General features: G+C 35.0%; 1 protein-coding gene across 7 annotated transcripts in view; it reads right to left on the bottom strand.

Annotated features, from left to right (window-relative positions):
* The window catches only part of ASCC3 (activating signal cointegrator 1 complex subunit 3), a 317,566-nt gene that overhangs the window by 24,887 nt on the left and 267,827 nt on the right, over positions 1–24,852 (bottom strand). The gene's annotated exons all lie outside the window — the stretch shown is intronic.

The following is a 24,852-nucleotide window of genomic DNA, read 5'->3' as shown; positions in this document are numbered from 1 at the left end:
GTTCTACAAAGTACAATGAATGTTATTATATGGTAAGTACAGAATGCTGAAGGGACATTCAGTTTGGGGACCTACTTATTTTATAGAGGGCAAGTTTCTTGGAAACAATGACATTTAAGTTAAGATCTATACAATGACTGGAAGGAATATGGCAGGACTGGGGGAGGGGGGTTAAGGATAAGACTGGTGAGGTAAGAAAAAGATGAAGAGAAGAATCATTAACTTAAAATTTGTTGTAATAAATTAGTTTAAAATAAAATGATTTGAAATTGAGAGTTTCTAGTTCTACATGTAAGAAGCTTAGAAGTCACCATTCTATCCTAACAACAAGTAAAAAGCTAAACAAATGGAAAGATCAACAACTCTTCTTGGATCCATAAAAGAGGACAGGACGTGGGGCAAACTGCCGCCCCCAAGATTGGAGACACAGGCAAATATAGGGAGTCATAGCTAACAGAAGCAGATACTCATAAGCAGAAACCACCAAGGGAACCAGTGCTGATGTAAGAAAGCCTGAACTGTAATTGCTGAATTGCTGGAGGATCAGTGTGGACAACTCAGAGTTAAAAACTTCAGGAGGACCCAGTCTTAGGGGGACCCCCAAAATATTGTGAAATTTACCCTCAAGAGCTTGGTCAGATTCCTATGGGAAATAATAGAGAAAAATTCTCTGGAGGTTTCAGCAGGGGGTTCCAGCAGGGGGTTTCCAGTTGAAAAATGCCAGAGAATTCTGTTTTTAACAAGGCCTGCTCTCAGGAGAAACTAGTTAACTACAGCTTAACCTGCTAAGGTGCTATTTAGAGCTTAACTGATCTGGGGTAAGGGAAATACCCAACTTCAGCCACTGTAGTCATCCTGTCCCATTTAAGAGTGGAGAAAAAACCTGAGAAACACTTGTGAAGTTCACGGTCCCAAGGCCGGGCTCACTAAAAGACTGAGACCTAATCATAGAACTATAGCATATTTCCTCCACTTTGCTAGCACATTACTAAAGGCCTATTTATAGCAGTTTTTTGTTTTCTGTTTTTTAAAAAAATTTTTTACAAAGTACATTATGTCTGGGTATCAAGAAAATATTACAAGATATAGCAAAGGCAAACAAACAAACAAAAGCCCTGCCACAAAATGAAAAAAACAAAAACCTACCCAATTTGAAAAGACAGAGCCAACAACAGAATGGCAGAGATACTGGAATTACCAGATGGGGAATTTAAAATAACTATAATTAGTTGCTTATCAACTAATATATGCTAAGGGCTCTAGTGGATAAAGCAGACAACATTAAGAACTGATGGGCAGGGTGCTTGGGTGGCTCAGTTGGTTAAGCATCTGACTTCGGCTCAGGTCATGATCTCAGGGTCCTGGGACCAAGCCTGGAGTCAGGCTCCATGCTTAGTGGGGAGTCTGCTTGTCCCTGTGCCCCTCCCTCCATTTGTGCTCTCTCTCTCTCCCTAATAAATCAATAAAATCTTAAAAAAAAAAAAAAAGGAACAGATGGGCAAAGTAAAATGAGATGAAGATGCTAGAAAAAAACAAAAAGAAATGCTAAAGACAAAAAACACTGTAACAGACATGAAGAAGACCTCTGATGGACTTATTAGTAGACAGGACACAGCTAAGAAAAGAACTTCTGAGCTAGATGACATACCAATGGAATCTTCAAGAACTAAAAAGCAAAGAGAACAAAGACAGAAAACCAGAATAGAATAAGCAAGGACTATGAACTACAAAAGGTATAACATATACATAATGGGAATACCAAAACAGGAAGAAAGAGAGAAAGAAACAATAAATATTTGAAAAAATAATGACTAAGAATTTCCCCAAATTGATGTCAGACACCAAATCACAGATCAAGGAAGCTCAGAGAACACCATGCATAATAAATTCAAAAAATCTACACCGAGGCATATCATCTTCAAACTCTGATTCCAAATAAAAAGTCTGAAAGAAGCCAGAGGAAAAACACACCTTCCTTATAGAGGAACAAAGATAAAAACTATATCTGACTTCTCAAAAATCATGCAAGCAGGAAGAGAGGAAATGAAATATTTAAAGTGTTGAGAGAAAAGATCACCAACCTAGAAGACTTTCTCAAATAAAAGACTTTCTCAAATAAAAACCGAGTTAATTTGTTGCCAGTAGACATGCCTTACATGATACATTACAAAGTTCTTTAGAGAGAAGGAAAAAATATAGATCAGAAACTTTTTTTTTTTAAGATTTTATTTATTTATTTGAGAGAGAGAGATAGCCAGCGAGAGAGGGAACACAAGCAGAGGGAGTGGGAGAGGAAGAAGCAGGCTCCCAGCGGAAGAGCCTGACGTGGGGCTCGATCCCAGAACTCCGGGATCATGCCCTGAGCCGAAGGCAGGCACTTAACGACTGAGCCACCCAGGCGCCCCTGATCAGAAACTTGTATCTAAATAAAGGAGAGCATGAAGGAAGGAATAAATGAAGATAACATAAAGCTTTTATTTTTCTTACTGTTAATTGACCTGATTAACACTTTGTGCAAGATAATAGTAGCAACAATGTATTTGATTATGTATGTTTATGTATTTATCTTACATATATATATACTTATGTGTGTATGTGTGTGTATTTTATATATATATAGTGAAATGAATGACAACAATGATACAAGAAATGGGAGGGAGGAATTAGTATTATTATTATGGTAAAGCATTCATACTACCTGTGAAGCAGTATGACGTTAACTGAAAATGGAACTGGGGTAGTAGTAAATATATATTGTAAACTGGGGCAATCACTAAAAAAAGAAAAAGTATAACTGATATGCTAAGAAAGGAGAAAGTGAAATCATATAAATGCTCAATTAAAACCACAAAGGGCAGAAAAAGAGTGGAAGACAAAAATGGAAACAAAGAACAAGGGCAACAAAAGAAAACAGTAACAAACATGGTAGATATGAATCCAACTATAACAGTAACCACTTTGCACATCAATGGTCTAGATGATTAAAAGAGACTGTCAGAGATAAAAAAAACAAAACCCAAATATATGTTGTCTACAAGAAAACCACTTTAAGTATAAAGATACATAAAGATTAAAAGTAAGTGGATGGAGAAAAACATACCATGCTAACACTAATCAAAAGAAAAGCAAGAATGAGTATATTAATTTCAGATGGTACAGACTTCAAGCAAGGAAAGTTATCAGGGAAAAAGAAGGGATTTACATAATGATAAAAGGGTCAATTCACCCGGAAGATACAATTTTTAGTGTGTATGTGCCTAACAACAGAGCATCCAACTATTTGAGTGCAGTGAGTGAGTGAATGGAGGATTGTTTTAATATTTGAAAATCAATTAATAAATTCACTTTATTAATAAACTTAAAAAGAAAAACAACACTATCACCTCAACAGATGCAGAAGAAAACATCTGACAAAATCTAACAGCCATCCCTAATGAAAGCTCTCAGCAAATTAAAAAAGAAGGGTACCTTCATCTCTGAGAAACCTACAACTAGTATCATATTTAACAGTAACTGAATGCTTTCCCCTTAAGATCAGGAATAAGACAGAGATGTCTTCTCTTTGAATTTCTATTCAACACTGCTCCAAAAGTTTCAGTCAGTGCATTCAGACAAGAAATAAAAGAAACCTAGATTGAAAAGAAAGAAGTAAAACTGTCTTCATTTGTAGATGATATGATCATCAAGGTAGAAAACCCAATGGAATCTACAAAATAAACTACAATAGTGAGTTTAGCAAGGTTGCACGATATAAGATTAATGTACAAAAATTAATTGTATAATTATATTTCTGTATATCAGCAACCAACAATCAGAAATGAAAAAATATATAGCATAATATATATGAAGTACTTAGAGGTGAATCTGAAAAAAAAAAAACATGAAATCACCTGTATACTGAAAACTACAAAACACTGCTAAGAAAAATTAGAGGACCTAACTAGATGGAGAGAGGTATATTTTAATTCTCCTAAAATTGATCTATAGGTTTAATATAATCTCAATCAAAACCACAGCAGACTTTTTTCCCCTTTCAGCAGAAATTGACAAATTGATTCTAAAATACATACGGAAATGCAAAGGACATAGAATAATTGAAATAACTCTGAAAAGTAACAAAGTTGAAGAGTTAACAATACCTGATTTTAAGACTTTAATTATAAAGCTTATCTAGTCAAAAAAAGTGTTCTATTGGAATAGAGTCCAGAAATACATACATACCTATATGGACAACAAATTTTTTACACAGTGTGAAAGGCAAAGCAGTGGAGAAAGAATAGTCTTTTCAAGAAATGGTAGTAGAATAATTGGGAATCTACATGCAAAAAAAAAAAAAAAACCCCAAGATAAAGCCAACTTAACAATTCAATCTCTACTTCATCTTGTATATAAAAAATTCACTCAAAATGTATGATAGACCTAAATATAAAATCTAAAACTATAAAACTTCCAGAAGAAAAACAGGAGGACATTTCTGCTACCTAGAGTTCTTCAATAGGATAACTTAAAGCATGATCTATAAAAAAATTGATAAATTGAGCATCAAAATAAAAATATCTGTTCTTAAAAAGACATTAAGAGAATTAAAATATAGGCCACAGACTGAAATCATCTGCAAAGCATATATCTAATACAGGACTTATATACAGAATGTATAAACTCTCAAAACTCAAAGTGGGAATACAAACATCTCAGAGAAAAACAGGCAAAGACTTCAACAGATACTTTATGTAAAGATATGCAATATCATTAGTTATTAGGAAAATAAAAATTAGAATGGCCAAAATTTAAGTGACTAACATACCAAGTACTGTCAAGAATGGAGAAAAATTGGAACTTTTCCTACAGAGTTGGCAGGAATTTAAAATGTTACAATTGCTTAGGAAAACGGTTTCACATTTTCTTAAAATTTAAACATATAACTACCATGTGACTCAGCTATTCCATTTCTAGTGATTTACCTAAGAGAAAAGAGAACATATATCCACACGAAGATCGTACACAGTAATTGATAATAGCTTTATTTATGCAGCAAAAATTAAAAAAAAAAGGAAAAAACCTAAATGTCCATCAACAGATGAAGGGATAAATTACATCCATACAATGGAATTTTACTCAGCAAGAAAAAGAACTATTGATACTCACCATAATATGGATGAATCTCAGAATAATTATGATGAAAGAAGTCAGACCAAAAACCAAGAGTACATACTCTAGGATTTGCAAACTAACCTACAGAGACAGAAAGCAGATTGGTGGTTGTCTAGGGAAGGGGTCAGCATGGGGAGGGGAGGAAATTAAAGCTCACAGAGGGGTACGAGATAACTTCTGATTTGCACTTGATAGGCACGGAATTCCCACCTAGGAAATAAAACTGTGTGATGGAACCCCTGAAGACTGTATTACTTGGAACTCAGTAATATGAAACAATTAGAGCATTCCACTATCCATGTATGTTTTCATCTTTTCTTGCTTGACTTACAATTTCAGAAACCTGTGCCTTTACTGTATGCTAAGAATATACTACTAAGAATATATAACTAAGGATAGTTATATCCTTCTGATAAAAATTCAGACTGTATTAATAGGCAAATTCTTATTTCAAAAACCGAATGGAGTAAGTTCATTTAAATAAATATTTGTTGACTGCCTTATGAGAAAGACATACATTATTCAACCAATCACATAAATAAATGCAAATGTAATAAGGTGACGAGAGTTTAGCCAAGAAATTTGACTAAGTTAGGAAGGTCATAAAGGCTTCCTGAAGAAAAAGGCAGATAAGATACAGAGATCAGCAGATATTAACTAGATGAAGAGAAAAGTGAAGTGTTCTAGGAACATTAAATACAAAAGCACTATAGTGGGAAGGAAAATCTCGAGTCCAAGACACTAAAAAAAAGTCTAAAAATAACTTCAATTGATTTAATATAGTATGCTGAAAAATATTTTAAATGAATATCTGAAATATTGTTTAACTGTACTAGATAAATATTTAAAAATTATATTTCATCTTATTTTGCTTTGCATTAGTCAAAAATATCACAGCTACTCTACACTATTTTAAATGCTATCTTCACCTTTTGGACTGCTTTGTGTAAAGATGTGTATGCTGACATATTAGCAATGAATCATTTTTTGCTCCTATGTGTCATGTTGGTTTTCCTTTCATATGTCATTTCAGCTCTTTTCTGTCTGTTCTCTCTGAAGTCATCTGCTAAAGAAGGACCAGTTATACATGACAGTTATATTATTTTTGATTTCAGGTGAATTTCAGGACTGAAGCATCATCACGTGATGGCTGATCCATCTCAACATAATATCTGGGCTCCATCCAAATCCCTATCAGCGACTATCCACCTATTGCAGGCTTGCCAAATGGTTAAGAAAAAATGAACAGCAGATAAGAAAGAAGATGGTTCAGAAATATAAAATGGGATCTTTTCCTTCAAGGAAATTAAAATGATATTGGGGAAATTTTATATAAATAATTAATTTAAGTGTAGAATAAAATACTGTTATTTAGGGAAGAGCATTGGAGTGAACTGGGTGTGTTGGAAAGTTTCCCAAAGAGACAGTGTTTGTTCTAGGCTTAGAACAATTTGTAGAAGAGGACAGAGGGAGAGAGATTCCTTGCATTCCATGCACAGAAAATAATATGAGCAGACCTATAAAAACAGATAAGGAGGGGTCTGAGGTTTAAGCCTCAGGGATGAAGAGAATGATGTTGCTATTAATAGCAGAGAAATTGGGAACACTCAGTGAGTTGGAGCTTTCTGTCAAGCACGCAAAATACACTTAAAGAGAAGGCAATAATCCAGATAGTTGGGTGGAGGCGGAGAAGAAATCAGCTTTAAACCCGTTTCATGGTCTAACATTTTATTCATATTTAGATTTCTTTCTGCTGTTCATTAAATACAACTTCTGATCTTTTAGCAGAAGAAAATCAAATAGTCATTTTAAACTGCAAACTGAATTGGCTCTCTAGGTTTTGGATATGTAGGAAACAGGATTAGGATTACAAATTATATGGAAAGTTCAATTAAAGAAAAATTATACAGAAAGTAAGAATTTGGCTAAAAGCACTAATAGTATTATCTAAGGAATCTACTCCCCTCAGTACAATCTTGATATTCAAATCTGATTATATGCCTTACCACCCCCCCCAATCCCCCCCCCCCCAGCACGCACAGGGAGGAAGGGAGGGAGAGAGAGACAGAGGGAGATTGACTGATTAACAACAATATAAACTGGGCATTTCCCAGTCTTAGTTCCCAAGTACCTCTGTCAGTGTGAACATCTTTCTGTATTCCATGATTCTAGCATCCAAAGATGCACATGATACACATCTTCATAAAGCATGACTTCTAATGTAAGCCAACGCCTTCATTTGGTGCTAAACTAAAGAAACAATGATCTGCCCCAATGCTAAAGGAAAAATTAGTGGCACTGAACTCTCTGAGAAGGAGTATATCTGAACAGGACTGACTACTTACAGTCATACTTATTGTACTTTCGAGGTCATTTTCAGATAAATTTGATCATCAGTGCTTTTTGTCATATTTGCTTACTTTAGAACCTAAACTCCATGTAAGATGTGATTCCACTGTTCTCCAAACCATGCCAATCCTGCTTGAATTACCCGATTTATTGCTTTAATCCCCTGCTTCAGTAGGATTGTGAATTTGCTCACTGCTGGCAGTATCAGTATCACATGAGTCTGCTAACAGCTGAGTACATTTTAGGTTGGAAAAAATGTTGTGCAGAAGAGAGATCCTTCTAAGTCTAATAAGGGGACCATCAGATCTTTACTGCAGACTACCCAAAGACAGTGACCTTACTAAAAAATTTAATTCAGGGATGCCTTTACTTTTTTTTTTTTTTAAGATTTTATTTATTTATTTGACACAGACAGAGAGAGAGCCAGAGTCAAGTGGGGGAAACAGCAGAGGGAGAGGGAGAAGCAGACTCCCCACTGAGCAAGGCACCTGATATGGGGCTTGATCCCAGGACCCTGAGATCATGACCTGAGCCAAAGGCTCAGGCAGACACTTAACCGACTGAGCCACCCAGGGGCCACACATTTTCTCAATGCATGAAGCAATCTTTTTAAACTCACAATTCTTTAATTTCTTTGCAAAAAACTATGCATTTTAATTTTTACTAAAGTAAATAATATATTACCACAATGGACATGGTCTTAGTATGCGGAGTCATTTGTTTACCTAATTTTTATTCAGCATACATTATAATTGGGTATACAATGGTGAATAAAACCAGAGGCATGACCACCTACTTTCACAAAGCTTTACAGTCCAGTGAGGGAGCCAGACCTTAATCAAAACTGACCACAGATAATGTAAAATGACAATTGACAAGTATAAGGAAGGGGAGGTTCAAATGACAGTAGGTCAGGTAAGGTATCATTGAGGAATTTAAGACTGGACTGAAAGAAAGTAAAAAAATATGTTCTTTAGATAAAGAAGGTAGGAGTGATAAGTTAAGGTTCAAATTTGAATTGCAAAAAGGGACATTGACTCTTATTAGAGGAAAACATAATCTAGAATGCTTATATGTGCTTTTGATAAGTAATGTATTTTTCATTATTAAATTTGACACATGCAATGTTTTTGAGATCTTTGAAGGAGGTGATATTTGATTTATAAATATTCATAAAATATCAAACCAATAATAGTTTCTGTAGTTAAAAATTTTCCATAATTAACTGAGGTCTCATCAAAAATAATTACTTCCTTTGAGGATACCCCTCCCTATTCTACTTCCAGCCTTTGAATTAAAGGGGAACCCAAAGAATGTATAAGTAACTAATTCCCTTAGAAATGTTGTAGATCATGACGGTGGTGTGGGATGGCGTGAGGTGGTAGAGAAGACACAGGATCTGGGAATTGATACAACAGGTGGATTTTCAGCTCTGCCATTTACAAGCTATATGTGACCCTCTGAAAGTAACTAAAACTCCCTAAATCCCAAATCCCTTACCTTAAATTGGGATTTGGTGTGAAGATTCGGTGTAATAGTGTTTATGAAACACTCAAAAACTGTAAGACTTGGCATAAATGTTAGGAATTATGATAATAATGATCCCCACATCTGATACCAGATAGGATGTTAGCTGAAGTTTAAGATTCAATTATTTGAGTTTTGTTCTACAATTTTCTGTTGTAAATCTTTGTTTACAATTATGTAAATATATTTCACTAACTAAAATAACATTTAATTAACTCGCTTTCAAAGATATCATGATTCTTAAATATGATTCAAGGAAACAAGATTACTTTTTTTACTGATGCTTTACTAGTAATGGCACCTTCATTTCATCCAAGTAATCATACAATTTTTATGTAATTGTGTTACAGAAAACACTGGTTCTTTGAAAGACAATGTTCTCGTAATACAAGAGACAGTCAAATTAAAGATAAAATATTCAGGAATTGTATCCTCTTGAACCATAGATTTGATACTGCAGGCTTTAATCTCCAGTCTCCAATTAGGTTTCTTTTAAATCCATATTAATTAAATGTTCACAAAAGCACATCAGTGTGTGATAAGGAAATACACTCTTTTCAGTGTACCTCACTGAGCTAACTCAAACTATTGTGGAAAGACAGGGAAAGGAATGAATGATTTATTTTATACACCTGGTGCAACTTTTCCAAAGAAGTACTACAGTTACATTACTCTGAAATCCTACAGTATTTTCGAGTTAAAACTCAAATGCTGTGAATCTCAAGAATAAAATGGAAAATATGGATTTTAGATTTATTAGAATAAATAAACAATATTCTTAGTATTTAATTGTGTGTATGTGTGTGCGTGTGTGTGTGTGTTTTGATTATGGACTCGAGAAGCAATCTGAAATGAAGACTGACTGAAAACAACTGCTATTTAATCCTCACTTTCTCTGCCAGACCCTCCTGTGAAAACCATGATCATTTATTCCTGGAATTCCAGTTCACAATTTTTCTAAGCTCTTTAGAATGTGGCATGTTTGGTTCACCACTTTACTTAGCTCTTAGCTCCGTCAAGTATTTTATTCTAGATGTTTCAGAATACTTACAAAGGAGATTTCTTACTTAGTTTAGATTGATTAGAAAAGCAGCAATCCCAGGATCAGCAGAGAGAGCTAGTAAAATAATCAAAATCCCTGCTTAAAAACAAACAAGCAAACAAAACCCCTTTTCTAGCCACTTTTTCCTCAGTAGGACACTCTATTTACCTACAAATTACTCCTCTAATTTTAAACAACTTGTCTAGTTAATTTCCTGTGTGTGATCACTGACTACAAGTGAGGTTCATTTTCTTATCTACATCATGTAGGTAATTAAAGGAAATTGAAAGTGGGCAGTGAAGCTTTTATGCAACTGGGATTGAAGCTGAATGGAGGGCAGCGAGGTCAGTGGAGTCCATTATATTTTTATGTGAGTGGCTGGTCTGTCTGCCCTGTCCTTGTTTATTTAGTGGAGGCTGGACAGGCTACTAACTGCAAATCTATGTCTCTGATTTGCCCAGCTGTCTTTGTATAAAGACATCTTCCCCTGCAAATGTTAAATGACAGTGATTGACAACCTATGATGAACTCTGTTTGCAACCCCCTGCTACTGTTTTTAGATTGCAAAAGAAAAAACAGAATAAAGAAACATCTTTCATAATCACATCAAATGGGCCCTGCTGTTCCCTCAATAGTTTTTGTTTCCCTTGTCACTACAAATCTCAATCTGTTCTACAAATGCCATAAACTCACCATTCCACATAAAGTAAAAAATTAAAAATGTATGTAAAGCTATTACATTTTGCTTATATATTTGCACTGATGTAAGTTTATTGGGGATATATACTCTTACATAATGGTTTGTTCACACCATCTTATCACTAACTAACTTTGCTTGTTCTCCTAAGAACGTGGCATTATCTATACCGCTGCGAAATGTCTTTCAGTGATTGGCTGGCACTTGGGTTTAGCTAGGGTTCTGGTAACTTTATTCAATATGGAAGACTTACTTATCCTTGTGGCTCTTAAATACATTGGCTGTTCAGCTTACTTTTTAGCTTTGTTAAAATAAGAAGCTCATTACCATCTACTTTGGCTTTTTCTTTAGAGAGTAAGTGGATGTTGTTGGTGTGCACGTATGTGTGTGTGTGTGTGTGTGTGTGTGTGTTTACAGATACTTTTTTTTTTTTTTTTTTGCTGTACTTAAGCAAATTGCAGAGGTAAGAAACAGCCAGAATGGGTTCATACTTGGCTTGTACAAGTGTTGCATAAAAGTAAACTAGTACTTTTATGTCACTGAACACATCACTGCCTACACTGAATCCACTAACTAGCAGATAAGAGGGCCCTTGTACAGTGGGGATGGCAACCTGATCAATGTGAGAGACTAAAGAGCTTTATGCTATAACTTAATCTCTGTCACGGGAAAAGTAAAACTTATAAAGTTAATGAGTTCTAGACTTTAAGTGGCACTTGATTAATTTGTAACATTCTGAGGCGTTAAAACAAACCAAAATTAGTTTCTCACATTCCAGTGCTATCTTTTGGCCACTGAAGCTGTAGAAAAAGCATTTCAGTAAATTTCCCTGATAGGAACCCAGTTTAATTTCTGTGCCCTTCTTTAGTATTAATTGTGTATTATATAGTTTATAACCATATATGAAAAATAATCTGGCACTTACCAAGTCAGGTCCAGGTATTTTAAGGGATAAGAAAATATGCCTCATATTTTTATCTTTATTACATCAGATTACCTATTCTTCAATCATTAATACACTAAAAAATTAAGTGTGCTATAACTTGTTTTTTAAAATCAAATATATATAATTAGCTTCTAATACTTATGATCTGTGCTTTTATTAAAATTATTCAAACTGAATAAATCATTTACTACTATATTAAATAAATCTCTAAATTAAAAGACTGCTATAAACTAGACTTATCTGGAATTTATAATGACCTCAAAATTCAGTAAAATGTATACTAGGAATGAACTTAAAAACATTCCAGGTCAAAGAAAAAAGTAAAAAAAAGCCCTTTGTTGAAAAATGATAAAATTAAGATCTAGTTAATTAAGCCATGATAAAATATTTATCCAATATGTATGCAATTTGCTTAAGATAAAGTATCAAATAATTTTACTGCAGGCAAACAGCAAAAATGTAAATACTGATGGACATAATTGTTAATAATCATGGATCTATGTATGTTTCCTTTCAGGGCTTATGTGAGTATATGTGTCTGATTTGTATCAATGTCTTAAACTTATGGACTATGTTTGGTCTTCAACCAATTAAGGCAAGCACAGAATCACTTGCCAAAAATAAATATGAACAAGAAACAATACTTTATTCTTTCCATCGTAAGACTGACCACCTGGTTGACAGCTGGATTTTAAGGGATCTTTCAATAGTGGGTACCAGTAACTTTGTTGTACTTAAAATAATTTCAGTGGTAAGAATTCCATCAGAAACTTCTATTTCCCAGGATTTATAGTAAGTCCTTAAAAAATTGCTCTTTGATGAAACTTGGAAAAAAATTCCTCAGTTTTGGAGGATGTAATAAAAATGTCTTATAGCTTAACAATGTTTAGATATTTTTCTTTTAAAAAATGAAAATCTTGAGGTTATCACATTTGAATTCTAAAAGAGAATAAGTGAGATTAGTAGCAAAATTAATAATTGTGTTTAGTTAAATGTCACACTTTGCAATCTATCTTTAAACAAACTTTCTTATTACCTTGTTTCTGCCTTTAAAACTTCACATATTTATTAGAGTGACTTTCTTTATAATTTGCCTTTCTATAGGCTACGAGATTATATTAGACATGAAACAAACATATGAAAACACTAAAAAATATATATATAACCCATAGTGGAAACATTAAAACACTCCTATTTAAGGTCTACGGAATATTCTTCTTCCAGGGGTTAAGCAATACATATACAAAAAGGTAAACAAATCTATAAGTCAAATATCAAAATAGGCCAATATACAAGAAATAATCACAATACAGGAGTGATCAACAAATGAATGAAACAAATGCTGGTGTCATGAACTTAGAAAAAGTAGTAATAACTACTAATTCTGAATTAGGAAATATTTTAAGAGGGAGCTGAATGAAGATGAATGTTAGACACATTGTCCAGGTGGGAATCATAAGCAAAGGTGTGAAGTTGAGTATATATCCAGCATATTTAAAGGTCAGAGTAAGAAGGTTCATCAGGAGAAAGGGGAAGATAGATCTGTAAAAGTCTAATGGATGGTGTTGGTAAACAAGGAAGGCCTTGACAGCTAGGTTAAGGAAACAATGTTTTATTATTTACATAAGTTTAGATTTTTAAGGGCAGAAATGCTCCCTCAAAACAGATAAACTGGCCGGGTTGAGTTGGGTGAATTAAAGAGGAGAGAGAAACTAAAGTAGGAAGATCACTTAGGAGACTGTTTAGGAAAGGGGTGTTGAGAATCCAGACAGGAGATGGGTATGGGGATGTAATATTTAGCATGGCAACTATAGTTAATAACACTGTATTGCATATTTGAAAGTTTTAAAGATAAACCTTAAAAGTCTGTCACAAGAAAAAATTTTGTAACTACGTATGGTGACAGATGTTAACTAGAGTTATTGTGGTGATCATTTCACAATATACAGAAATATTGAATCATTATGTTGTACACCTCAACTAATATTGTATGTTGATTATACCTCAAATAAAGGCATTAAACTCTCTTTAAAATAGTAACTCTTGTTATCAATGATTATAGATTAAAAGGAGAAAATATTGAAAATATTCTGTCACTGTAGCTTTCTAAATTTTCATTCAAACTGTATAATAAATGTTAAAGAAACCAGTATATTTTGATACAACAATTTATGGTTGGCATTAAGGAGGGCGATTTTATCTCACACGGAGTTTGGAGAACAACTAGAGGTAGGCACAGGAAGAGGAACCAGTGTCAAACCATTAAGAAAAAGACCTGGATAAGCTGTGAATGTGCATTTTTAAAAATAAAGACACTATTAAAAAGAAGTAAAGGATGTTGTCAAACGCTATATAAATAAAGACATCAAGGATATCAAAGCACTGGGTAATTAGGCCCTCTTGGATCTCCGAAGATTTTAAACAACAGTAATCCAGATTATAGGAAGTTAAGAATGGATTGGAAAGAAATGGAAATGGCAGGTTGAGATCTCATTTTTTATTTTGTCAGTGAATGGGAGAAAGGAAGTAAGATGGTAATTTGAGGAGGATGGTAAAACCCAATAAAGAGGTTTCTTCTCTCTAAACTATGGGTAACCTATACATGTTTAGGAGTGCATTTTTTTCCTTAAGCTAAAAAAGTTACTTTAAAGTCTACAAGAAACAAAATCAAGAGAACTACTGAGAAAACTCCATTAACAAAAAGGCAGGGGGAGGGGGCAGTGAGTAATAGAGCTAGCTTGTGAGAATCAACTGTTATCCATTCTATGGATATGTCACATTTTGTTTATTCATTGGTTAACGGACGTTTACTCGTTTCCACTTTTTGGCTGTTAGGAATAATGCTGCTATGAACATTTGTGTACAGGTTTCCGTCTGAAGTTTTTCAGTCCCTTTGGGTATATATCTAGGACAAAAACTGGTGTGTTGCATGGTAATTTTGCTTAACATTTTGAGGAACAGCCGAACTTTTTTCCTCAAGTGGTCACACCATTTTACATTTTCTCTAGAAATGTATGAATGCTCCAAGTTCTCCATATCCTCACCAACATTTGCTGTTGTCTGTCCTTTTGATTATAACCATCCTCATGGGTATGAAGTGGTTTTGATTTGTATTTCCCTAAAAACTAATGATGTCAAGCATCTTTTTATGTGCTTATTGGCCATTTGTACATCTTCTTTGGTGAAATGTCTATTCAGACCATTTGCCCATTTTTTAATGGAGCCACCTATCTATTATTGAGATAAAAAGTTCTTTATGTATTCTGGATGTGAGTTTTTTAATCAGATATATGATTTGCAAATACTTTCTTTCATTCAATGGGTTATTTTTTCACTTTCTTGATGGTATCATTTGCAGCACAAGAGTTTTATTGATAAAGTCCAATTTGTCCACTTTTTCCTTTTGTTGCATGCACTTTTTAAAAAAAGATTTTATTTATTCATTTGAGACAGAGATACAGAGAGAGAGACAGAGAGCATGAGCAGGGGGAGAGGCAGGAGGAAGAGGGAGAAGCAGACTCCCTGCTTGAGCTGGGAGCCAGACGTGGGGCTTGATCCCAGGACCTGGAGATCATGACCTGAGCCGAGGGGAGCTGCTTAACCATCTGAGCTACCCAGGTGCCCCTGTTGCTTGCACTTCTGGTGTTTTACCTAAAATGCTATCACCTAACCCAAGGTGGGGAAAATTTACACCTATGTTTTCTTCTAAGAGCATTACAATTTTAGCTTTTACAATTAGGTCTATGATCAATTTAGAGTTAATTTTTGTGTATGGTGTGAGGAAGGAGTCCAACTTTATTCTTGTATATGTATATACCCAATTATCTCAGTAGCATTTATTGAAAAGACTGTTTTTTCTCCATTTTACTGTCTTGGCACCCTTGTATTAATTGACCATACATACAAGGGCTTATTTCTGGACTTTCAGTTCTATTCCATTTATAGATGTATTGTGTGGCCACTACCACACAATAGATCATACTCACTTTGTAGTAAATTTTGAAATCAAGAAATGTGAGTCCTCCAACATTGCTCTTCTTTTTCAAGATTGTTATGGATACTATGGGTTGTTTGCATTATCATATGAATTGTAGTATGGGTTTCTCAATTTCTGAGAAAAAGTCAGCTGGGTTTCTGATAGGGATTATGTTGAATCTATAGATGAATATGGAGAATATTGCCATCTAGCAATAATAAGTCCTCCAATTCACAAACATGGGATATCTCTTCATTCATTTAGATCTCTACTTTCCTTCAACAGCGTTTTGTAGCTTTTAGTGTACAAATCTTGTACTTCCTTGCTTAAATTTACTCCATATTGTTCATTTCTAGTGTATAACAATACAAATCATTTTTGTATATTGATCTTGTATCTGGAAATCTTGCTAAACTTGTTTATTAACTCTAATAGTATTTTGGTGAATTCTTAGGCTCTTCTATATACAAGGTCATGTCATCTGCAATTAGAAATAGTTTTGCTTTTTTTCCAAATTGGATGTGCTTAATATTTTTTCTTCTCTAGCTGCCCTAGTTCGAGTCTCCAGCACAGTGTTGAATAGAAGTGATGAGAATGGATATTTTTGCCTTGTCCCTGACCATGGAGAGAAAGTATTCAGTTTTTCCTCATTTGGCATGATGTTAGCTGTGGATTTTTCATAAATGCTCTTTGTTAGATTGAGGAAGTTCCTTCTTCTTACTTTGTTGAGTGTTTTCATCATGAAGGGTGTTGGATTTTGACAACTTTTTCCCTGTGTCCATTAAGATGATCATGTAGAGTTTTTGTCCTTTATTCTACTAATACGTGAATTACATTAATTGCCTTTTGGATGTTAAATCAACCTTGCATTCCCAAGATAGATTCTACTTGGTCATGGTGTATAATCCTCTTATTACTTGCTGCTAGATTTGGTCTGCATTTTGTTGAGGAATTTTTGCATTTATATTCACAAGGAACATCAGTTTGTAGTTTTTTTTGTGATGTCCTCATCCAGTTTTGGTGTCAGGGTAATATTGACCTTATAGAATGAGTTGGGAGGTGTTCTTGCTCTTATATTTTTCAAAGAAATAGTGTAAGATTGGTAATAACTCTTAGAACATTTGGTAGAATTCACTAATAAAGACATCTGAGCCTGGGCTTTTCTTAGTGGGAAGTTTAAAATTACTAATTCAAATTCTTTCCTTGTTATAGAGGTGTAGGTGTGTGTGTGTGTGTGTGTGTGTGTGTGTATTCCTTCTTGGGTCAATTTTGATAACTCGTGTCTTTTTTGGAATTTGTCCATTTCATCAATGTTACATAATTTTCTGGCATGCAGTTATTTATAGTATTCCCTTATACATTTGTGCTCACCAGTAGTGTCTTGTATTTGTTACTGATTTCAGTGACTTGAATATCCTATTTTTATTAGTTTAGCTAAAGATTTGTCAATTTTGTTGACAATATACACCACCTTTACAACTCTACTGTTTTTACATTCCCTTTTTCATTTTAATGTTAATCTTTATTCTGTGTTTCTTTCTGCTTGCTTTTCTCTTTCTATCCTCTTAAAGTAGAAGGTTAGGTTACTGATTTGAGATTTTCCCAAATATAGGCATTAACAATTATGAATTTCTAAGAACTACTTTAGCTGTATCCCATAAATATTGGTATAGTGTGTTTTTCTTTTCATTCATCTGAATGTATTTTCTTTTTTTTTTTTAAAGATTTTATTTATTTCTTCAACAGAGATAGAGACAGCCAGTGAGAGAGGGAACACAAGCAGGGGGAGTGGGAGAGGAAGAAGCAGGCTCATAGCAGAGGAGCCTGATGTGGGGCTCGATCCCAGAACGCCGGGATCACACCCTGAGCTGAAGGCAGACGCTTAACCGCTGTGCCACCCAGGCGCCCCTGAATGTATTTTCTAATTTTTGTTGTGATTTCTTCTTTGACCCACTGGTTATTTAGAAGTGTGTTGTTTACTTTCTACATTTGTAAATTTCATAAATTTCCCTTTATTATTGATTTATACTTTCATTCCATTGCAGTTAGAAAACGTATTTTTTATGATTTCAATTGTTTTAAATTTATTGACATTTGTTTTAAGGACCATTTTATGGTATATTTAGAAGAATGTTCAAGTGCAACAGAGAAGAATATGTATTTTGCTATTGTTGAGTGGAACATTCTATAGATGTCTATCAGGTTTAGTTGGTTTATAGTGTTGTTCATATCTCCTGTATCCTTGTTAATTTTGTCTAGCTGTTCTACCATTATTAAAAGTGCAACTCTGAAGTCTCCACCTATGATTGTTGAACAACTGATTTCTCTCTTTTTTTCTGCCAGCTTTTGAGACCTTAATTTTAAACATGTTTATAATTGTTATATCTTCCTGATGAATTGACTCTTATTGAGGTATAATTAACAGTGTTATATTGGTTGCAGGTGCACAATGAGTCATCAATTCTATACATTATTCAGTGCTCTTCATGATAAGTATGCCCTTAATCCCCTTTATCTATTTTGCCCATTCCCCCACCACCAACCTCCCCTCTGGCAAACACCAGTTTGTTCTTTGTATTTAAGAGTCTGTTTTTTGTTTGTTTGTTCATTTTGTTAAATTCCACATGGGTGAAATCATTTAGTATTTGTCTTTCTGTACGACTTATCTCACTTAACATTATACCCTCTTGGTCCATCCATGTTGTTGCAAATGGCAAGATCTCATTTTTTTTTTTTTGGTGGCTGAGTAATATTCCAGTGTGTGTGTGTGTGCGCATATACACACATATATACACACAATGGAATATATACATACATATATATATGTACTACATCTTCTTTATCCATTCATCTATCAAAGGACATTTGGGTTGCTTCTATATCTTGGCTATTGTAAAGAATGCTGCAATAAGTGTAGGGGTACATATATATTTTCCAATTAGTGTTTTTGTTTTCTTTGGGTAAATACCCAATACTGGAATTATTGTATCTCCACCTGGTAATTCTATTTTTAATTTTTTGAGGAACGTCTATACCGTTTTCCACAATGGCTACACCTGTTTGCATTCCCATCAACAATGCATGAGTTTTCGTTTTTGTCTACATCCTGGCTAACACTTGTTATTTCTTGTCTTTTTGATTCTAGCTATTCTGACAGGTATAAGGTGATACCTCATTGTGGTTCTGATTTGCATTCCTCTGATGATTAATGATGAGCGTTTTTCATGTTTCTGTTGGCCATTTGTTTGTCTTCTTTGGAGAAATGCTTATTCAGGTCCTCTGCCCATTTTTAAATTGGATTATTTGCTTTTTAGGTGTTGAGTTGTAAGCTCTTTACATATTTTGGATATTAACTCCTTATCGGATATAACGTTAGGAAATACCTTCTCTCATTCAACTGGTTGGCTTGCCATTTTGTTGATGGTTTCCTTCACTGTGCAAAAGCTTTTTATTTTGGTGTAGTCCCAATAGTTTATTTTTGCGTTATCCCTTACCTGAGGAAACATACCTAAAAAAATGTTTCCATGGCCAATGTCAAAGAAATTACAGTGTATGTTTTCTTCTATGAATTTTACGGTTTTAGGCCTCCCATTTAGGTCTTTAATCCATTTTTAGTTTATTTCTGTATATGGTTTAAGAAAGTGGTCCGGTTTTCCCACCACCATTTGTCGAAGACACTCTCTTTTCCAAACCACTGCATATTCTTGCCTCCTTTGTTGTAGATTGACGATGTAAGCATTGGTTTACTTCTGGGTTCTCTACTCTGTTCCATTATCTGTGTGTCTACTTTTATGCCAGTACCATGCTGTTGTAATTACTACAGCTTGGTAAAATAACTTGAAATCTGGATTGTGATACCTCCAGCTTTGTACTTCTTTTCTCAAGACTGCTTTGGCTATTGGGGTCTTTTGTAGTTTCTAACAAATTTTAGGATTATTTGCTCTTAATTCTGTGAGAAATGTTGTTGGTACTTTGACAGACATTGCATTAAATCTGGATTGTTATGGACATTTAAACAGTATTGGTTCTTCCAATCCATGAGCACAGAATATCTTTCCATTTGTGTCTTCTTCAATTTCTTTCATCAATGTTTTACAGTTTTCAGAGTACAGGTCTTTCACTCCTTGGCTAAGTTTATTCCTAGGTATTTCATTATTTTTGGTGCAATTGTAAATGAGATTTTCTTAATTTCTCGACTACCTCATTATTAGTGTATAGAAATGCAACAGAGTTCTGTATATTAACATTGTATCCTGCACTTTACTGGACTCATTTATCAGTTCTTGGTTGAGTCTTCATGGTTTTCTAGATATAGTATCATGTCACTTGCAAACAGTGAAAGTTTTACTTCTTCCTTATAGATGCCTTTTATTTCTTTTTCTTGTCTGATTGCTGCAGCTAAGTCTTAATAATATTATGTTGAATAAAAGTAGTTGCAGTGGACATCCTTGTTTTATTCCTGGCCTTCTAGGAAAAGCTCTGTTTTCCACCATTGAGTATGATGTTAGCTATGGGCGTTTTATATATGGCTTTTATTATATTGAGTATGTTCCCTCTAAACCTACTTTTTTAAGAGTTTTTATCATGTCTCCAATAGATAGCATGTAGTTGAGTCTTCCTGTTTTGTCCAGTTTGCCCATCTCTTTTTGATTGTATTATTCACTCCATTCATATTTAATATTATTATTGACATGGTTGGATTACATCTGCCATCTTTCTTTTTATTTATATCTCATGTCTCTCTTGTTCCTCTCTCCCTCTTTTACTGCCTTCTTTTACATTAGGTAAATATTTCCTTTTTTTTCTTTTTTTAAAAAATTTTATTTATTTATTTGATAGAGAGAGAGGCAGCGAGAGAGGGAACACAAGCAGGGGGAGTGGGAGAGGGAGAAGCAGGCTTCCCGCTAAGCAGGGAGCCCAATGCGGGGCTTGATCCCAGAACGCTGGAATCATGACCTGAGCTGAAGGCAGAAGCTTAATGACTGAGCCACCCAGGCGCCCCTAGGTAAACACTTTCTAATGTAACATTTTAATTCCTTTAATGATTTTGTACACTTTCGCATGTATTATTTTCTTAGTGGTTGCTCTAGGGTTTAAAATATGCATCTTAACTTACCAGAATTTGTTCCAGATTTATACTAAATTTCAATGATATTCCTATGTAGCTCCATTTCCTCCTTCTCTTTTTATTGCTATTATTCTTATACATATTACATCTATATAGGTTATAAACTAAAAACAATATTGTATTACTTTATAATAATTTCATTTTTATAGAAGTTTACAGAATAAAGAAGAGCAATAATAATTCATATAAGTTTGCTATATTAATGTTCTTAGACATGAACTTCCCTATACTTTGTTTCAAATAAAATGAGACCCCTTAACCAGAGCTGTGGAATCCTTTCTTCTTAAGGTCTGCCTCTTCTCCTAGGCAGAACTTATGTGCTACTATAGAGAGAAGAGTTGTGGGTGGGGTTAGTGGCCCTCTTCTTCCAGAGTGACATATGTGCTCTATGAATGGGGTTCTGGGCAATGATGATAGGTCTCTGGTCTTCTCGGTTTGGCTCTCTCAGCATGGAACCTCTAACCTATATGTGAACTGGACAGGGGTGATCAGCTTCTTATTCTTGGTTTGCCATGTCTGAAGTATAGCTTCTAACCTATAATTGGGGGCTGGGTGGGAGAAAAAAAAAGCAAGACTGGTCCTCTTGGCCCAAACTGCCTGGAAAAGAATTTCTACAATACAAATTTGGGGGGTGGGGAGGAGCTGAGAGATGCCAGTTGCCAGGACATTTTGTGATGAATATAGCCTAAAATGGAGAGGTAGTGCCATCTTTTTGACTGCAAATGCCTTGAACAAAGCTTCTGTCATATCTTGCACTATGGCAGGGACACAGACAGTTGAAATTCACAGCCTTTCACTCTTTTTTGGGATTTAGAAGATTTTCTTGAATAGGTGTTTCTTCATCTGCTGTTTGCCCTTAGGACAACTTTTGGACTTTGTAAAAAGAGAATAACACTCAAGCAGTGAAATGGGTTTCCCTGCGGAGAGGGTTTGCTGTGCTTCTTAGATTGCTATCCAGTCTTCTTTACATGTTTACATTACTACAATAAGCCAAAATATAAGCCACACATCTAAAAGATGTCATTTTTAGAGTATAGACCCTTTACCTCTCTGGTTAAGTTTATTCCAGATATCTTATGGTTTTTGGTGCTATTGTAAATGGAATCGATTTCTCTTTGTTCAGTCTCACTTTTCGTGTATAGAAATGCAACTGATCTATACTCTAGAAACTGCAGAACACCGATGAAAGACATTGAAGAAGACACAAAAAGATGCAAAAATATTCCATGCTCATGGATCGGAAGAATAAACATAGTTAAAATGTCTAGATTTTTACCCAGAGCAATCTACACTTTCAATGCCATCATGATCAAAATACCAATGACATTTTTCAAAGAGCTGAAACAAACAATCCTAAAATTTGTGTGGCACCAGAAAAGACCCCGAATTGCCAAGGAAATGTTGAAAAAGAAAAACAAAGCTGGGGCCATCACATTGCCTGATTTCAAGCTATACTACAAAGCTGTGATCACCAAGACAACATGGTACCGGCAAAAAAAACCAGACACGTAGACCAATGGAACAGAATAGAGACTCCAGAAATGGACCCTCGACTCTACGGTCAACTAACCTTTGACAAAGCAGGAAAAAACATCCAGTGGAAAAAAGACAGTCTCTTCAATAAATGGTGCTGGGAAAATTGGACAGCTATATACAGAAGAATGAAACTTGACCACTCTCTCACACCATACACAAAGATAAACTCCAACTGGATGAAAGACCTCAATGTGAGACAGGAATCCATCAAAATCATAGAGGAGAACATAGGCTGTAACCTCTTTGACATCGGTCACAGCAACTTCTTTCATGACACGTCTCCAAAGGCAAGGGAAACAAAAGAAAAAATGAACTTTTGGGACTTCATCAAGATAAAAAGTTTCTGCACAGCAAAGGAAACAGTCAACGAAACAAAGAGGCAACCCACAGAATGGGAGAAGATATTTGCAAATGAAACTACGGATAAAAGGCTGGTATCCAAGATCTATAAAGAACTTCTCAAACTGAATACACGAGAAACAAATAATCAAATCAAAAAATGGGCAGAAGATATGAACAGACACTTTTCCAATGAAAACAAACAAATGGCTTACAGATACATGAAAAAATGTTCAAAATCATTAGCCATCAGGGAAATTCAAATCAAATCCACATTGAGATACCACCTTATGCCAGTTAGACTGGCAAAAATTGACAAGGCAAGAAACAACAGGTGTTGGAGAGGATGTGCAGAAAGGGGAACCCTCTTACACTGTTGGTGGGAATGCAAGTTGGTGCAGCCACTTTGGAAATCAGTGTGGAGGTCCCTCAAAAAGTTAAAAACAGAGCTACCCTATGACCCAGCAATTGCACTACTGGGTATTTACTCCAAAGATACAGATGTAGTGAAGAGAAGGGCCATATGCACCCCAATGTTCATAGCAGCATTGTCCACAATAGCTAAAGTGTGGAAGGAGCCGAGATGCCCTTCAACAGATGAATGGATAAAGAAGATGTGGTCCATATATACAATGGAATATTACTCAGCCATCAGAAAGAACGATTACCCAACATTTGCAGCAACATGGACGGGACTGGAGGAGATTATGCTAAGTGAAATAAGTCAAGCAGAGAAAGACAATTATCATATGGCTTCACTCATTTGTGGAACATAAGGAATAGCAGGGAGATCAGTAGGAGAAGGAAGGGAAAAATGAAGGGGGGAGTAAACAGAAGGGGGAATGAACCACGAGAGACTATGGACTCTGGGAAACAAACTGAGGGCTTCCGAGGGGAGGAGCGTGGGGGGATGGGCTAGCCTGGTGATGGGTATAAAGGAGGGCATGTATTGCATGGAACACTGGGTGTTATATGCAAACAATGAATCATGAAACACTACATCAAAAACTAATGATGTACTGTATGGTGACTAGCATAATAAAAAATTAGAAAAAGATGCATTTTTGAAAAAAGAGATGGGTTATTTAGTATTTCCTCCAAGTTTGTTTAGAGTCAGTAAGGTGTACTTGAATGTGCTCCAATTTTGGAATTAGAACTGGGATGAATCCCGCTTCTGCCACTTACTCTTGTAGACTTTCTTAAAGTTCAAAATCCTCAAATTTCTCTACAAAACAGGATAATACCTACCCCAAAAAGTTCTGTTATATTTTGAGAAGAAAATGAAATAAGATATACATAGCACAGTACCTGGTAGATTGCAGGCATTTTTTATGTTGAGTAAAAATGAGTGCTGCTTATACGGTCAACTAATCTTTGACAAAGCAGAAAGAATATTCAATGGAAAAAAGACAGTCTCTTTAACAAATGGTGTTGGTAAAACTGGACAGTGACAAGTAGAACAATGAAACTTTCTTACACCACACATGAAAATAAATTCGAATGGATAAAAGACTGTAATATGAGACAGGAAACCATCAAAATCCTAGAGGGGAACATAGGCAGCAACCTCTCTCACCTCGGCGGTAGCAACTTCTTACTAGACATGTCACCAGAGGGAAGGGAAACAAAAGCAAAAAAATGAACTATTGGTACTTCATCAAGATAAAAACTTCTGCACAGCAAAGGAAACAATCACCAGAACTAAAAGGCAGTCTACAGAATGGGAGAAGATGTGTGCAAATGGCATACGTGATAAAGGGTTAGTATGCAAAATCTATAAAGAACTTATCAAAGGGCTCCTGGGTGGCTCAGTTGGTTAAGCATCCAACTCTTGATCTCAGCTCAGGTCTTGATCTCAGGTTCGTGAGTTCAAGCCCTGTGTTGGGCTCTATATTGGGCGTAAAGCTTACTTAAAGAAAAAAAAAAGAACTTATCAAACTTAACACCCAAAAAACAAATAACCCAGTTAAGAAATGGGCAAAAGATATGAATAGACATTTTTCCAAAAACAACATGCAGGTGGTAACAGACACATGAAAAGATGCTCAACATCACTCATTATCAGGGAAATACAAATCAAAACCATGATGAGAAACCACTGCATACCTGTCAGAATGGCTAAAATTAACAACACAAGAAACAACAGGTGTTGGCGAGGATG

Source organism: Ursus arctos, unplaced genomic scaffold (genome assembly GCF_023065955.2).
Source record: "Ursus arctos isolate Adak ecotype North America unplaced genomic scaffold, UrsArc2.0 scaffold_13, whole genome shotgun sequence".
NCBI lineage: Eukaryota > Metazoa > Chordata > Mammalia > Carnivora > Ursidae > Ursus > Ursus arctos.
This window is presented reverse-complemented; position numbering and strand designations above follow the sequence as displayed.